The sequence below is a fragment of the Phlebotomus argentipes genome, unplaced genomic scaffold (genome assembly GCF_947086385.1).
Source record: "Phlebotomus argentipes unplaced genomic scaffold, Phlebotomus argentipes genome assembly contig_33, whole genome shotgun sequence".
NCBI lineage: Eukaryota > Metazoa > Arthropoda > Insecta > Diptera > Psychodidae > Phlebotomus > Phlebotomus argentipes.
The window spans coordinates 988,762-1,006,329 of record NW_026776167.1 but is presented as its reverse complement, the minus strand read 5'-3'; the positions used below and the strand labels follow the sequence as shown (position 1 = coordinate 1,006,329).

The following is a 17,568-nucleotide window of genomic DNA, read 5'->3' as shown; positions in this document are numbered from 1 at the left end:
ACATTAAATTCCTCTTCATATATTGTCTCTCTATACCCATAATTTCACCCCCATATCTCGTAGTTCACTGATTTTCACTGGGAGAAAATCTCATATGATGTGTATTTTAAGTATTAATGTGCGCCGAGGGGAGACACTCTGCGTGTACTTCTTGACCAGCCACTGTCTCGCTTCCAATTTACCAAACCACTGACTAATTACAGATAAAAGGAAATAAAATGTGCTTCAATTGAACCCATTTACGCATTGTTAATTTTATTTGCCATTTAGGCACAGTCACTCTTGTCTTTCCACCTCCTCAACTCATGAACACATTCCACTCTCTCTCTGTGTCAACTTCAAATGAGTTTCGTATGCGTTGTCTTGTGGAGGGTGAAAAGTACACCCACACACGGGATTGTTTAGTGTGTCTCGTCGTGTTTTTCCTTTGATCGATCTCAAGCGATGTGGGCATTTTTGGCTATGTGGAGGAGAGCCTTTTTCGCACACGGTTTTTGGGGTTGGTAATTTGATGCCGAGACGAGGTCAAATCCTCAACATTTTCCACTTTGCCACTTCCGAGGGTGTCCTTAAAACTCCCCGTGAAAGAGATCGTCGCCGAGGAAATGCAGAAGACGAAATGATACTCTTGATGGGATGAACAATCGTTGCATTATATTTTTGGCATTAGTTGAAACGCCTCCTAAATCTCTTCGTGATCTCGCCAGGGACACAATAAGAGTTAGAGTGCGTTCGGGAGTGTTGAGATTTCAAAGCAAAGCGCCAAAGATTATCCCTTTTGTGTGTCATATGCGTGTGAGAATTCTCATCTCCACCCAATTCGCCCTCGAGGCCGAAAACCCGGAATTATTAGCTATTTGTGCTGCGTACAAATGCAATACTGCAACAAAAGTACGTCTCCTGGTGTGCCATCATCAATGGGACTCTTTTTGGCCATAAATGGAAGATTTAACGCTCGGATTAATTTTTGGGTGCCTGATTTTTATACCAACTCCTGAGTCTATACTCTTGAACAGGATCAGAATAGCACATTTATATGTATGCATATTATGGGCAAAAAAAAGTCTCACAGTAAAAACGAAAGAAGACTTATTCAGTTGGTAATGAATTTCTACAAGATGTAATTTGTTGAGACTCCTCATTTGTGGTCTTGTTATTAATGTTTTGTTTTGCGTCCCATTAAAAACTACAATTGTACGTAGGTAGAGAAAAGAGTGTATGCAAAAAGGTAAAATAATATAATTACACACTTCCCGAGTACCTACAGAGTGCGGCAGTAAAAGTGCAAAACTTGCTACAATGTATTGACTGAAGCAAACTTCACGTCTACAATGCTGTGTTGGAATATTTCAACTTGATTCAATATATTTACAGTTTAATCGCCTCACACTGTTTCATTAATGAGGTGGGAGATCAAAATAATATTTCCACGACATGTTTTCTCACTTGTAGTGAAATTTTGGCAAAAATTCACACAAATACCTCCAACAAGATTGAAATCATTCATGGGAGTGTGTGTTCAATTTAGTGGAAGAGTTAATTGTGTATTGCGTCATTGGGAAAAATGTCATAAAAATTGAATGCGCTCCCATTAGCAAAAAGCATGTTGCAAACGACATTCAACTGGTCAACAAGTAAACAGTTCAAGTGTGATGTTGAATAGAATTTCAACCCATTTTGGCAGTTTTCAATTTGGCGCTTAAAAGTGGGTGAAATAGGGAGTGGAAAAATTGTAAAATCAACCTGGTGGGTGGCATAAAAGGGGGCGTCGTTTGCGAATGTGTAAACATGATGAAGTGGGGGTAGCAAAAGGGGCGCCTCAATATTTGATGTTTTCGCTCCAAACATTCACTGTGTATGAGTGCTGAAAACAATCAGAGAGCCGTAAAATTGAAACGCCAAATGCTACAATTTAGTATTTAATTGAAAATGTATGTGGAGAAGTGGCGATGACTTCATAGAAAGTTACCAGTTACTTTGTAAAATCGTGAATATAAAATCTCAGGCACTCCATCGAGCTTTTTTTACCGCCATTTCACAAGCAATTTAATGTGTGATCTCTGTGAGCGATAAGAGCATTAATTACCCACTATTATTGGTTAATTATACATTTCTATGATTAAAATATCGGGAAATCATGCAGTCAAAGTAGCAAATTGGAGGATATGCGTAATAGAAGATGAAATGACCCAAAACTCGCCTACTTCCAGACCATCCACAGACATAAGATAATATGAGAAATAGCCAATATTGAGAAAAATGATATTACACTCTCCCTTCTTCCACCACCCTTGTGGCGACTTTGCAGGGGTGCGGATATAAAAGCCGAGAAACGGGAAAAGAAATAAGTCGATCGTGTAATATGAATATAAAATAGTCCCATTTGTATGTAAACAGAAAATTGGGGGATGCGCTCTTTTTTTGCGGGTGGGTTAAGAAATTCTCTTCTTTCATCACTCCCCACGGTTTTTTTTTTCTCCGCGATTCACTTTTACCCCAATTTCTAGGGTTTTCTTGTCTTTCACAGGAGAGATATTTAATGTGCACGGCATTGAAGTTACAGTGTCTTCAGAAGCACTGTGACGATTTTACCCTCGCAAGAAGAGAAAAAAAGGAGACAAAAAGGGCCACATAAATTAGCTATTTTATCCCACTCGCACAGTTCACTTCCCCACAATTATTGGGAGCAATTTTTCGGAATAAAACTGGCATCGTCGAAAATCACCATCCCTTGGGCTTATTTGTATAAATCTGCGTGAATTTCTTCCATTCTTCATTCACTGGCATATTTTATTTCGGTCTCTCCCCTTCATGCAAAATGCTTCGCACGCCACCAAGGATTTTTTCCTGCATCCTCTCTGAACTTCATCTCTCTCCCACCCTCGAACGGCAAATAGATGTTTCTTTTAAGTCTCGATGACTTAAAAGGTTTTGATTTGATGGTTTGTGAAACGGGCACCCGTCAGGGAGGGCTGAAAAAAAAACATTGCAAGAAGTCCTGGTGGGAGATGTGAACATATTCAAAGATTTCCGCCGGATTAATTTGCAAAGGGGGGTGGAGATATATAGCTGTACAATGTTCATCTTATACTTTCTCTCTCTCTAATTCCTATTAGAAGGGAAATGCGTGATAATAAGAAGAAGGTCCACCCCAAGCTAGAGATTTAATTCGCGTAATAAAATTTTATTACTCAAATGGAGAGAAAAAAATATTATCAAGTCTTATTTTGTCGGCTGCTTAATGTTCAGTAATGAAATTGTTGAACGCGCGCTCCTGTGTTTTTAAATTAACAACCTCGACCAAAGGGAGGAAAGATGCACTTCTTTGCTTTTCTGCCTTCTAATGAAATCATTATAATTTGCAAACAAAATTAATTTGTATAATTTGAGGAAGAAGACGTCTTCTGTGAACTTCTTATGGGAATTATCATTGTTATTAGGGGCAATGGGAATGGTTTTCTTACCTCAGTCTCACTTTTCTTAACTCAGTTCTGCCATCTAAAAAGCGTAATTTAATACAGAAGATATGCTAGGGAATAATCAAAAAGGAACTCCCGCTTAGAACATTGTGAAATTGGAAACGTTTTCATCCTCATTAGCTTTTCTTTCGTTCTTTGACCATTTCATCCCCATTTCACTTCAAGAAATTCGCATGGATAAGGTTTCAATAACACCGAAAAGGGGTTTTAAGAAATGTGTGTTTTATTGATTTTTGTTCTTTGGATAGTTTTTCAGGATTTTTGTAAGTCACCCTTTTTCCTGATAAAAAAGATTTGTTACGTAATCCCTTTTATTCACGAATTTTCATATTTTACATTTTGATCAAAATATTCAAAATCAGTCTGAAATTGTGACTTTGGTAGGAGATTTGAGACAAAGGTTGTTTGCGCAGTCTGGAAGACACTATAAAATTTAACACTGCAGCGACTCCTTTTCATTGCAGATTGTACATAGAAAATTTAAGCATGGATATTTTATCTTTATTACATATACCTAGTTACTCGTCTTTTTTATCGCATGTATTTTTTCCACAGCAATTTCACCACTCTTTGCTCTGCATAAGACACCCTGCGGAAATGTCATAATTGTAAATTGCATTTAACTTTACGCTCTCCGCTCGAATGTTGGGCCCTAATGATTGCCACGAGACTACTAAAAAGACATATAAATGGAAATTTTTGAAACTTTTTCCCTCAGTTGTTTGTCTCGTGCGAATTTCCTGTCCTAGAACATTAAATCCCAGTGTGAGATTGTATGCGAATTGGAAACATCGAATCGAAAAAGAGATGAAAAATATCAGAGAATAAATAGATTTGTATAAGGAATGTTCATAGATGAAAAGACAGCGCTTTAATTTGATAAAAGCATAGGCACAAAAACAATATTATTGACGATGAACGAAGAGCGACTTTTCTTCCTAATGCGAATCAAAATCACTTTTATCTGTTTCACTTCCCTCCCAATTATATTCCTTCTGCGAGGCAGTCAAGTAAATCCAATTCTAATTCTTGAAATTTCACCCACACTCTCTGAGCATAGCGAAGAAGGGGGTGAGATTCGGAGAGATGTGCGACTGAAGATATTCATCATTTATCTGAAGGCAAAAGTGCGCGCTCCCTCAGTCGCTGTTATGGATGGGAGAGAGTGAGATAGAGACGATGATGATGATAGAACACAACTTCCAAACAAATTGATTTTAATTACAAAGTAATTGATCATAGCAAGAAATATTTTTGCTGATTTCATTATAGCGCAAGCGAGAGAAATTGTATATTTCGAGTGGCGGCTTACAATTTGCAATAATTCACGGAAATGTGAAATTGAGAAATTCATCGTCTTCATGTTAATTAATTTTAAATTAGTTTCACCAAAATTGTATGAATGTTTTCCATTTGGACGAATCACATTAATTTACCCAGAGCTTTATTAAATATTTAAGGGAGAATTGAGGTAAAATTTAAGGTTTTCAGAGAAATTATCTCGTATATTTCGTCAGTTTGGGGAAAAGAGTGGCAAAAAGTGAGTGGCTCTGGATGATTTATTATGCGAGTGAATTTGTCAAAGAACAAAGCATATCGCTTCCTCCTAGAGCCATTAGAGCGCCTGTGAGCCAAATATCAGGTGACGATTTGTGAAAGTAATTTTGATGAAAATGTTATAAATGATTTTTATTCACTCAAGTGCCACTCATCGTCAGCAAAAGGAGAGCACCACTCACTGGGAATTGCACATTAGCAACATGGGTAGAGAGATGGTGGAGAGGAATTTTATTTATTATGCATGAGATATCCTGAAATGATATTTTCACGTAATACAATTTCAGCTCTTGTGCACAGATGAGACAAATTGCAAAATGCCATAATCATAAACCATCCTTAAATATAACCTAATCCGCACTCACAACTGGCAGAAAGAAACCACTTCTCCTTCAATAAAGGGGAGTAAGAAGCGAAGAGGCGCGTCACACATTTGAGAAATTAGCAAAGAGGACCAAGAATTTCAATACCGCGCGCTCACCAAAAAGTTGGGGCGATGTTAGATTGTAATTTAAAAATTCACACGCAGACCCGTTGAAATTGTAATTAAAAATTTCTCTCTGTTGGGCTGTTGTTTAATTTTTCTGTGTGTACTCACGGCCAAGGAACAATTTCCTAATTTTTTACACCGTACATCTCCCCATTATTAAATTTTTAAACCCATAGCGCGAGACCCGGCGTTCATTTTCTAGTTAAAATATTTGAAAAAATTCTTTCTCTTACTTCTTAATCAACTTTTTTCTGACAGCATCCCTCCTTAGTTGAAATTTCTTCGCACTTTGCAAAGTTACACATCAACAGTATAGCATTCCGCGCCTTTTTTGCCTCTTCTCGCTCTCTCATCATGATTCACGTGTAAATGAACAAGAAGTTTTTCATATATTTAGACTTTTAATTAAACAGTGAAATTTTAGAAAAATATTTACAATTTTAAACTTCATTCGCGCCATGACTGAATAAACACAAGGAGAGCATTTCCCCCTAATATGGGGAAGGGGAAGTGGACCTTTTTTTAAGGAATTCCTTCATCTCGTTAAATGAATATTTCACATTTTTATACAGCTCTCCACACTGTGCTGTGAATTAGTCATAATTAACACTCGAAAAGATTGAGATATATCAAAAGGGAATCACTTTTTCTGAATGATTTTTTTTTATTTTTATTCTTAGAACTATGTTTTACCTATATAATTGTCACCATACTGACTAATTTTCGATTGTCAATTTGTCGCCAAAAATTGCAGTCACGACCTTTGTAACTTCAAGCGACGAACCTTTGTCTAATTAATAAGTTCTATTGTTTCACTTTTTTTTAATATATATTTTTCCAAATTTTCTTCACCCTTGCTCATTTTATTCTCTATGTGCAAAATGTATAGAATACTTGCAATTCCCAACCCAGTTTTTCGCAATAATTGGCCCTCCTCAGCAGCCACACAGGACGCGCTTTGGCATGAATAATGGAAAGATAAATCAGAAATTTGAAGAAATGAGAATGTGAGATGGCTTCCCTCTAATTTTCATATTAAAATAGGACTCACAGACAGCATAAAATTTCGACAATCCGAGTCGTTGCAATTAAAACCCTTCTGAATAAAACACGTGTAATTTCATAGTTGGCAGAGAGCTGCCGACTCCTTTAAATTCATACAATTTTCACAAAGGCCACCCCTTTGCGGACTCCGGCAACTCCCCGTATCATCTTACCCTCTCATCTTGTTTTTGATAATTTCATTTCGGTTCGCCCCGTGCATCATGCAATGATATATATTCTGCTGATGAGTTTTCTATCTAGGTTGAAGACAAAGTGGCGTGGAATTCCTTCGCTGGAGAACAGCGTGCTCGATTTGCCAACTATAAATGGAGTCATTTTGAGCCAATTCTCTGTATACCGTCCCACACGCTAAAATGTTCGTAAAACAGTATGAAGCATGTAGGAAATTGCTGGGTATAAATCTGACTGTGATGACGTTAATGAAATTTTCTTATTTCACAACGGGAAAGGCAAATATTACCGTCTCTCACACATACATTTAATGGGACTGTCTTCTTCTGGGTATTATTTTAATAAAATACCAGGAGAGCAGAGTGAGATTGTTTCATCGTGAATTTCCACCTTCCACCCATTGCGAGTGGGTGCTTGGGAATTGCATTGACCCTATCCAGGCGGGGGGTGGGATGGTTTGGGCGAGTGGAAGCTTAAAATTATTGCTAGAAAAGAGATTAAGAATAACACCTTCGACAGAATTACGAGCCAACATTCCTCGGGGGGTAAAGGAAAGTCTTGTGGGGAGAAGACAATTAGATCTATAACATTGCCAAGGTTCTTTGAGGTTATGCTCTCACACCCCACGCTCCTCTAACCCTCTGCAAGTCCTTTTGACTCAATCACACACCCTCTTAGCATGGCAAATAGATGGCAAAGTGCAGCCCCACGGAGTCGCAGGTGTTTTTATGGACTTTGTCTATAAACAAGGAGAGAAAAGTTTTCACCCTTCTTTTCGCCAACTGAACAATTTGATTTGCAGACAAACAAGTGGTTCTCTCAAGGTTCTACCTTTTTTTTTGTTAAATAAGAAATTTTCCCTGGGTAAAAATTAAAACATTTCAAGCGTGCCACAAAGGAAAGAAGGGGTGGAAGTGTAATGGAGCTCAAAAGAACTACGCCTTGGCTCTCGCACTAATTAATGTTGAATCCTTGCACCTTCGCGGATGAATAATTTCGTAGCAATTTTTTTTGCCCACTGCCACTAGAGACATATTAAGAGAGGGGATTTGAGAGAATAAATGGAGTTTGTGATTGTGTAAAATAATAATTAATTGGTAAATGCCACATATCAATCTGTCTTGGGTGTGAATAAATTAACTCTCTCACGCGTTTCTAATTTGTACAAATGTTCATCATTTTGCCGCTGAATCTCTCGCACGCAGTATTGCTAATGCTTAATACATTGTATCATCATTTGGAATGGGAAAATGCGCGAAAACTGGCGCTGGCTTTTTACCCATTTTCCACACTGTTTTCCAAGAGAGACGAATTGGTGTGTTGACAAAATTAATGAAATGATGCGACTAATAGCCAATTGTTTTGGGTGGAAAAGACACGAGGTGTGGGAAGATCATCCCCATGGATTTTGCCAACTTGTGCGCGCTTGACTTGGAGATGAAAAATCGCCTTAGCGTGAAAATTGAATTCAATCTCAAACACAATTTACCACATTTGATGAGATTGAATTCCGAATACCCTGTCGATTAGATGCAGATATATAGATTTGTTTGTTTAACAAATAGTATAATGATTCCCAACACCCGCATCCACCCTTCTTGTGTCTTCTCGCATTTCTCGAGAGGTTCGCGCAAGTGTTCAGATGGGGGTGGATTTTATCTTACTTGAGTTGTACACACAAAATAATGAAGTGAAACGAAGGCCTTTGTTTTGTCGGGTGAGAAAAACAGGAAATCGACACTCAGCACGTCTCTGAGTGCTATGTAGTCTTATTGTCATCTCTTGATGTCATTGCCATCATTGTCAGACAACAAAAGACACGAAAAGTCCCATTGAGATGAATCTGGATTACATTTGTGCGGATCAAGTGACAATTGGGAGCACGTTTTCCGTGGAAAACCATCTGTTTTCTTAGCCTTATTCAAGAATACATGAAGAAATGTGGACAAATTTTCTTGTTTTAGGTCTTTGATAATAACGCATTGATTTCTTCATATATTTTGGGCTTGATTTGAATTAAATCTATATGACTAATCTTAATATAAAATCGAGTATCAGTGATAAGATTCTAATATCGGACTTACTATACTTAATACTGCGCCGAGGAATCTGTGGCATTAAACCCGAACTTGACTCTTAATCTAATTGCATAAAAGTATATCTGTACATACAAATTGATCTGAATAAAACATTTAAATCGGAAAAAATTACGATAAGTTTAAGCGAGTATATTTTCTTTGTATTCTTACTCAATAATAATCGCAATTTTCCACTCACACTTGAATAATAGAATGACCTTTTTCTACATTAACAGAACTTACGCTTAACATAAATAGTATAGGTGCGTTGTAGGTTCAGGTGCTGCAATTCTCATATGGGAAATGTATAATAAATGTATGATTATACGTTTAGGAATAATTGGTTATGGGAGGTGGAGAGACACATTGATAGATATTTGAAGACGGTTAAATTGGAAAGTCTCTCAGCATGGAAATTCTCGCGCGCTGTCTTTCCCTCAGTGTTTGCACACAAATACAATATGAATATTGAAATTGAATTTATTGTACCCTTTCAAGTTGCCATCCATGAAATGCTATGTAGAATATTAAGCTTTCTCCTACATCACAATCATATAATAATCATCGGCGTGGCAATCACAATATTAGTCCCCTGTAATCACTGTCTAGAGATCTCTCTTGTGTGAACACTTTCGGTTGGTTGGGGGAGAGAATATGCGATGATATTAAAGCCTTAACCTCGGGAAATTGGGTAAAAAGAGGGGGTTTGCTGTGGATGGGGTCGATTTGCACCGCAAAATTCCATTCATAGAGACAGAAAGAAATACTCTCTGAGGAGCTTTACTGGAAAGTTCCTAAATATTTAATGGCTTATTTCATTTCCTGTAATTATTATTGCATGAATATTTTAGACCACATGTGTGTACACGGAAGAATAATTATTCCTATTCTCCCATTTGTACTTGCCGAGTTCGAACGGAATATTAGATTCGCCATAATCGTCGCAAAAGGACTTAGAGAAGCATTTCAATTTTCTTCACCAAGGTGTGTTGAGGGCACATTGTGACGTCACGTTTGCTTTGACGCATACTTGCTTGATTTCTCTTTCCGGACGCAGTCAATTGAGTTATGAACTGTGGAATTGGGAGATATGGTGTTCCATTTGTCTCAATTAGTGTCTGGGTATCTCGTGTGTCTGGAAAAACGACATATTTCCCAGTACCTTTTGAAAGGGAATGAATTTATTGATATATAATTAAGTTTTTTCCTCCCACTCGAACCAGTGTCGAAAGGGTGGCTTTCAGCTGGACTTGGCACATAAATCGTTTTAGATGGGCATTTGCATCTCACTTTCTGGCGCTTCCCCCGACATCATCAGTGGTTGTGCTTAGAGATTGGTTTGGAACGTGGAGAATGCAGTGAGTTGTGCGGGGATGCACATCGTGAATTGAGTGAGATTGAGTAATGGATTATCTATTTGAGGCACCAAATGTCACATAGGCAGCGCTCAAATGGACACAGATTAATTGTTTTGGTATTTCTATTCATTCACTCTCAACTCTGGGTGAGATTTTCATGGTTTGCGGGGCGCTATGGCTTAGGATCCGAAAAGGCATGAGTGCGCTCTGTTTGATGTGTGTCTCTCACGTTGGGAAAAGTTTGTACTTCAAACTGACTGGGAGTAATTGCATTTCGCGTGCGAGAGGGCAGACTTAAATGGGGCTGACGAAATGAAGTTGTTCAGTCCGGGGCGGCCAAATGACCAATTGATTGAATCGTCCACAATTTCTGGGGGGACTGGCCGCAGAAGAAAATGAATTATCAGGTTGGATTAGGGGTGAAGGGAATTAAATCCTGACTCTTCTGTCGCATTTGTTTTCACGAGGATTTTCCAGGAAATAGACACTCAATTCGGTTTATCCGCAAGGGTGGGTATTTTCCGCAATTCTCTCTCCCTTTTTCTCTCTTTATTTCTAAGAGTTTTGAGTGAATGAAAAGTCAAAATGCTGTTCATCTCTTTCGCGAGAGGCTCAAGAAGGCAGAGAAAGAAGTGATTGGTGTTAGTAATTACCATTAACATCAATAATAACATCAGCAGTCATCGATATATCAATAAATTTGTCAGACAGTGGAAAGAATACAAATGGTTCTTGTGCCTTTTGGCTGCCCCTCTCAACTTTCCTTTGTCGGCGCCAATAATGAAAGAATGGATATTTTTTCACCTTTCTTTTTACAACGCGCACTTTTTTCTCCACCCGGACTCGCTTGTTCTCTATCAAAATAATTCTCTCTCACTTGCGTGAATACCAGGAAAAAACCGATGTTAAAGGTACAAAAAAACAGCCTAATCATTGTGCCGATATCATCACAATGTTGAAGATCATCGTGCCACCTTTTGCTCGCACTCGTACATCAAATCTCCACCGAGGGGTTAATTACGAATAGATATTTCAACTATTGCAACCGAGTCTAACCTTTATGTTTCTGACGCCTCGACTGTGTCTTGATTTTCTCAGACAAATGGAAACGAAAGAAATTAATTCAGTCAATGGATGAAATGAAGGGAAACCAAGTCATTATTGAAAGAGGGAGGCAAAGGAATGAGGGTTAGGAATGCAGTGAAGCACTCGATCTTCTCAGCTGATGAGAAGTTGGTATTTTTGAAAAAAAAAGCCATGGACATCAAATCAAATCATTTTCTATTTACTGTCCTCATATAGATTTAAGAACGCGAACAATACACGAATGGGCGGGACACCCGAATGCGGACGATCGTCCGGGAATGATGGTTCTTTCTCCAACTACTTGTTATTTCAGCGATTTTTTTTCAATTGATCACAGATGTGAAATTCAAGATTCCTAAAGAGATATACTCCACTACCTTAAATATGCCAAAATCATTGTTATTAGGAGATTGAAAATCTGTCTGTCTGGGAAAAAAGATATAAAAAGCAGGGCAAATGGAAAAAGATTTCGAAGATCCAGAACTGATTTGTTTGATTGTGGCGCCTTTCTGTGTATCTCACGCAATAACTACCGAATTACAACGTTTTATTGCTGACTTGGTCTTTTTTATTTACAAACTTATTTATCTCCTATTTGGTATGCATGACAACGTCTTGGGCGACAAGGTTTGATGAAGATATATGAGATCAAGGCACAATGGGTAGACATTGCGAGTGTTCAGAGTTTCGAAGAGCGAACGTATATCGCCGGAATCTCTTGGTAATTCCTCTTCTTGTCTCACATTTAAATGATCAAACAGTAGCACAGTGTTTCACATTGTTTTTTCCTCTTTACTCGGTGACAAGAATCCGGAGCACGAGGGCGAATGTGGAGTTTGTACGTCTCCAACAGAGATCTTCATTCATTAAAAGATGCCAGAAGAATGCACTTACTATGCACTGCATTCTTATCAGTTACACTTTCTAATGAATGTCGTTTCACACTTCCTTGAACAATACGATAGATGGTGCAGAAAAGTCTTGTTCAATCTCCTTGTTCTTCTCTCATGTTTCCCAAGAGATGAATAATAAAATAATGGGCATGCTGAGGAGGGGCACGATGGTGGGATTAGAATGAGACACCTCACAGTCTAAATAAATAGAAGAAACTATTGCTCAAACACGAGATGACTGGCGCTAAAAGAAATTATCTCAGTTTAATTTACATTTAGATCTTTTTCACTCATGGTTCTTGAGTTCATTCTCTGCCTTTTCCATCTGTTTGCTGTGTACAAATAAAACAATTAAAATACCCAGAGAGGGAGAGATATGACTTGGCCATAATCTTCCAACGTTTGTGCTACTGGTATTTGATGAAAAAACAACACATATACGAGGCGATGTAGCATGAAATTCAGCAATTTACAATTGAAAAAAAAATTCACAAATGAGAGCAGAAGAGTTGAGTGCGGACTAATGGAAAAATACATGACTTCTGAGTGAGACAAATTTCTCAGATGCGTGGGATGATTACCAAAATCGCATATGGTTGAAATTCTCACAATCAATTGTTTACATTTCACTATAGTGTTTGTATATCAGCAGTCACAAGTTTTTTTTCCCTCCTACCAAACAAACAACAGCCTCCTGAAGTGAATTCAAATACTTTCAACAATCTTCACTCATTAGAGAGTGTGATTTTTAAACAGATAAACTCAAAATTTCTCTCAATTCGTCTTCATTTCCATATGATCTGGTTCGTTTTTTTTGCTACAAATCCCACGAGAACTTCTTGAACTGAAAATATTTTAGTTTCAAAATGTGTGAGAAGTTATTTGAATATTTTTCACGATGAGTTCATTGTAAGCATGAGTGTGAAAATGAAGAATGCAAGTTCACTAATTAATTGCTCTGTAGTGCTATAAATTTCATGACAATCTGCAATAAGAGACAATATCATCAAATTAACACTCAACCAATATCACTGACGTAATTGACTACACAATTAAACTCTTGTATTTCCACTGGTTTATTGCCATCATTTCTGGGGGAGTGAAATTGATCATTTCCCACTATAGTCGTTTACCTCCTTTTAACTACAGGCGACTGAGAGGAAATAAAATCCGGAAAATCGTCTATTACATTGCAATGAATTTTCTCCCCATTTCGTGAGTTGTGAGAGCGCAACCGCCCCCCGATCAGAGTGGGATTGGGATTGAGGGTGAATTTCACTGAGTTGATTGGGGGAGTGGGCCTTATTCCGCATGTGAAATTCCAGAAAGACGGAAATTTATTAGTTATTATCGAAAGGGATGGACAATAATAAATATACAATCGTTTTTTCTACACATACTAGAATGTTGGGAAATGGAAACACCCAGTTAAGGGTAGAATTTCTCATTTTACTTCTATCTTTTGGAGGGTTCTCGAATGGCCTAAACCGCAAAAAGACAAGACTAATCGTTCATGGGGAAATTGAAATATAAGAGAAAAACAGAAACAGTAGATTCATTACCTTAACCAATATATTTTTTAGATATTCTTTTCTTCAAGAGGGAAACCAACTAGGATTTTAAATCGAGAGACCGAAAATATATGAATATTTAGATTTATGGAAAGAGAAAAAAATGTAAAAATCCGCGTATGAAACGAAGAAGGAAGCAGATTGCAAATTTATTAAGTTCAGTTCAATTCCGACAAAACAAACAATGAAATGCAATTGAAAAGAATTGAGTGAAATTGTTCAACGGTGTATCTCCGAGCAACTTTGCTTATCATGGATTTGGAAAGTGATTTTCCTCAATACGAATGGTCAATGGAAATAATTCTGACTGGGCTTTGTTCAGGCGGGGGATTAAATGGAGGAAATTAATTGTTGGATTTGAATGCTGTTCACATGATGAGATTGATGGATTTGGCAGGCAGATAATTTTCTCATGGAGTGGTCAAATAGAGACAATAATAATCGTGCATGGAGTAGAAGATCATTGAATTCAACTGCGGAATAATATTTCCATTTACGATGCACGAGTACAATTGGCTAAACACTTTGCATCCCGTGGCGATGGCGATTGGGGTGCCGCAGGAGCTGAGTGAATACAGTGTGGCGCCCCGACAATTGTGATGCCCATAATGATAATTGGGAGAGAACATCAAAACACATTTGGCTGCATCGAAAGGGAGTCATAAACTTATATCGTGCGTATATGGAAATGTGAATGGGCTGAAAATACAGAAGCGCACAGTATTGTAAACAAGGCAGGGAAGCAAATTCCCCCGACCACCCCTTGGCGGATGCCCACACAATGCATCAAAATGTTGCCCGGAGAGTTCGAATATGATCTCCAACAGCGAATCTCGGGGGCTCCCTCGCCGTCCACAATGGGCATGATGATGGACCTCCTGTGAGATTCTCCGCATCGCCAACACAATCATCGCACGTCCCTGGCAAATGGGGAGCTCATATGCTGATTTATCTTATTGTTGCAGGTTAGATTCTCGTCCTCCTGAAATGCAACAAACAATGCGCTTTGCGCCGGGAACGCGAATATTTAGGGACGAGGACATTCCATCTCTATTGATACATCTTCTCGATGGAATTTATAGAGTCATTCTCATTCAGTAAATGATCTCATTTGGTGATAATGTCATCACTTTCTCATTCATGCGCTGTGAGGATGCAATTGTGCAAATACGAGTTGTAAATTTGTCTGAAAAATGGCACAATAGCTTCTCGAATTATTATTTAGAACATACTTTAAATAGGTACTGTAAATAAAAGAATCATATTGTGTGTAGTTTACGAGAGGGCCTCATTAAAACTGCTTCATACAAAAGGCTAAAGAAATGAATACCAATAAATGAACTTTCTGTCTAGAACTCATAATCCATCAATGCAAATTTTAACCCTCTAATTAAGGTTTATTCTTTAACTAAAAAAATATTTTCGAGAATAAATATTGTCCTAAGTTGTGTATCAATAATATATTCATTAATTTTCAAGTTAGAATTAAATAGATCTGTAATATCTCGAGCCAATTTTGTAGTCCATCACTGAAGGGTTAATTCAATCCGAAGCGACTTCTATTTTCCCATGAGTACAGAAGCTGTAAATGTTGGGTAAAATTACAGTCCGAAATTGCAATATACACATTCTTCGTTCAGCATTTTATTGATTTCTATTTCAAAGTTTTGAGTGTTGCTGCAGAACATTTTTCATGAATTACGATTCGGGATGCGTTTGAAGCCGGGGCAAAAGACAATTTTGCGGTTTTCTTCATGCTGTGCATAATGGCAAATCCGCAAGATGTTCGCGAGCAGAGGCGAAGTCTGCGCCATGTCAGGAAACTGTTAATGAAATGGTTTTTATGCATGCCACGAGGAGTGAAGGCCTAAATGAAAAAGCGTCAATCAAGTGAGATGAAAATTCAATTGATTATCTTTTTCGGAAGCTACTTCTGTGGCTTATTTCATGTGCCATTTGCGCCTTTTGTCGGCACAGCAGTTTACATACATCTCTTTTACATTGCGCCATCATTTTTTGACCTTTTGTTGCAACACACCAGCCAAGACTATAATTGAATTGTGTGATTCACAATCTCTCCTTAAAGAGCGTTTTTCGTATAGGATGTGCTAAAGAACTGAACTTCAATGATACAGAAATCAATCATGCGGCAAATATTCACATTTTAAAGGGAGAGAGAGTGAGTGAAAAAAATACTGCAACTGTTGATACTTAAGTTCAGTGTTCTTCGCCTCTCTTTCCATCAATTCATATTCGCATTTTTTTAGATTGCCTGAATGGGAATGATTTCCTTTGTGATGTATTACACGATATGTGATGCCCCTCCGTGGTTTACGTTCCTTGAGGGTGTCCTGACGATGCTTTTCTCTGTGCGTTTTCTCTCTCTCAAGCAAAAATGTGTTATATGAAATTGCCGTTTTATTGTTTGATTTTTTTCCGCTTATTCAATTTTTGCTCTTTCCACTGTTTTTATCCTTGTCTTCTTCACTTTTACCTACTGTCAATTTGAGCTGAAAAAGGAGTTATGAAAATGTAAATTCAATTCTCATTTACTTTCTGGAATAAGTATGGCTTCATTTCTCCCGCTGTTTGCGACGAACTTTGTTATTTTTCTAGCTAATTTTTTGTTTGGCGAATGGCACTGTAAACAGAAATGCAATCAATTTTTTGTGAGTCCTTTTTTGGGTGCTTTTTGCCTGTACGGAGAGAGGATCTCTTTAGCAGTCATCATTTGAGTATTATTTTGCACGTCATGAGAAATATAAATCAAATGCATAGGGTGGCTTGGCAGCGGACTAGGGGCATGGCATGTCTGAAATAACAAACATTGTTTCTCCTATCTCTCTATTTGAATACAATAAAATGTAATTCAATCTGATTGCATTAGGCATCATCATTCAACGTAAATTCTGTCTGTTTTTCATACGAGGGTTTTGCGCTACGTTTTATTTAGTTTAGCGGACGGAAGTGGTGATGGTTAAGGGGGTGGCTTTAGGTGGACTAAAATCAAACATATTTCGCACAATTCATGAAGTCTATCCGTATAATTATGTTTGAGAGTGATAACAGAATTTGCTGCAAGAATTGATTTATCTCGCAATTACCGCTGAGAGTTCGTGTGACTCCCTTTTCTGGGTGATTTAGGACGGAGAAAATTGGGTTATTTACTCAATATTAGTTACGGTCACAGAGTTCATAGTGACCAAAATACTCGGCAATATCTTATTTCAGCAAATAAATCAATCCACCCAGACCATCTTCGATATATGGCGCCCTGTGAGGAGATTTGGCAAGGCATAAGGAATTTGATTACAATTGGCCGTGCTATTGGAGTCTCTGTGGGATTTTCCACTGGCTTTCTTTCACATCTTTTTCAAATAATTGCCAATAGCATTGATCAGGGAGGCGAAACGATGCCGAAGAAAATGACTCTCACAGCCAACACAAGAGAAGAATTTCTATAAACGTGTTTCACGATTGGCAACAAGACCATTATTGCTAATTTCAATTCCTCACTTTTATCTATTTTACGTGCATGTTCTAAAAAGTAATTTTTCTTCATCGGCGCATACCTTGTAAATTGTCATTAAACTTGATTATGTTGTGTGATTGCAAATTGTACTACGACGATTGGATTCCATTTAATGTCTCACTTGGATTAATAACATGTGGTATTGAGATTTAATCCCAACACCCAAGTCACACCATGAAAAGCGTCCAACATAGCGCTGATGTAGAGAAGGCTTCTCCTCTCTCGAATGATTGAATGGAAATCAATTATCAGTGATAGATATGCAAGTGAATTGGAAAATGCACACCA

General features: G+C 37.9%; 1 protein-coding gene across 1 annotated transcript in view; it reads left to right on the top strand.

The window, feature by feature from the left end:
- The window catches only part of LOC132256906 (dachshund homolog 2), a 77,993-nt gene that overhangs the window by 15,705 nt on the left and 44,720 nt on the right, over positions 1 to 17,568 (top strand). The gene's annotated exons all lie outside the window — the stretch shown is intronic.